Source organism: Arachis duranensis, chromosome 3, assembly GCF_000817695.3.
Source record: "Arachis duranensis cultivar V14167 chromosome 3, aradu.V14167.gnm2.J7QH, whole genome shotgun sequence".
In the NCBI taxonomy this organism is placed as follows: Eukaryota; Viridiplantae; Streptophyta; class Magnoliopsida; order Fabales; family Fabaceae; genus Arachis; species Arachis duranensis.
In genome coordinates this window covers 16,715,698-16,715,948 of record NC_029774.3, presented here as the reverse complement: position 1 = coordinate 16,715,948, position 251 = coordinate 16,715,698, and positions in this window count along the sequence as shown.

Sequence of the window (251 nt, the reverse complement as noted above, 5' to 3'; positions counted from 1 at the left end):
TATAGATAAATATAAGCATAATTTTCGAAAAACAGAAAAATAAAGAACAAGGAAATTAAAGAACGGGTCCACCTTAGTGATGGCGGCTTGTTCTTCCTCTTGAAGATCCTATGGAGTGTTTGAGCTCCTCAATGTCTCTTCCTTGCCTTTGTTGCTCCTCTCTCATGGTTCTTTGATCTTCTCTAATTTCATGGAGGAGAACGGAGTGTTCTTGATGCTCCACCCTTAGTTGTCCCATGTTGGAACTCAAT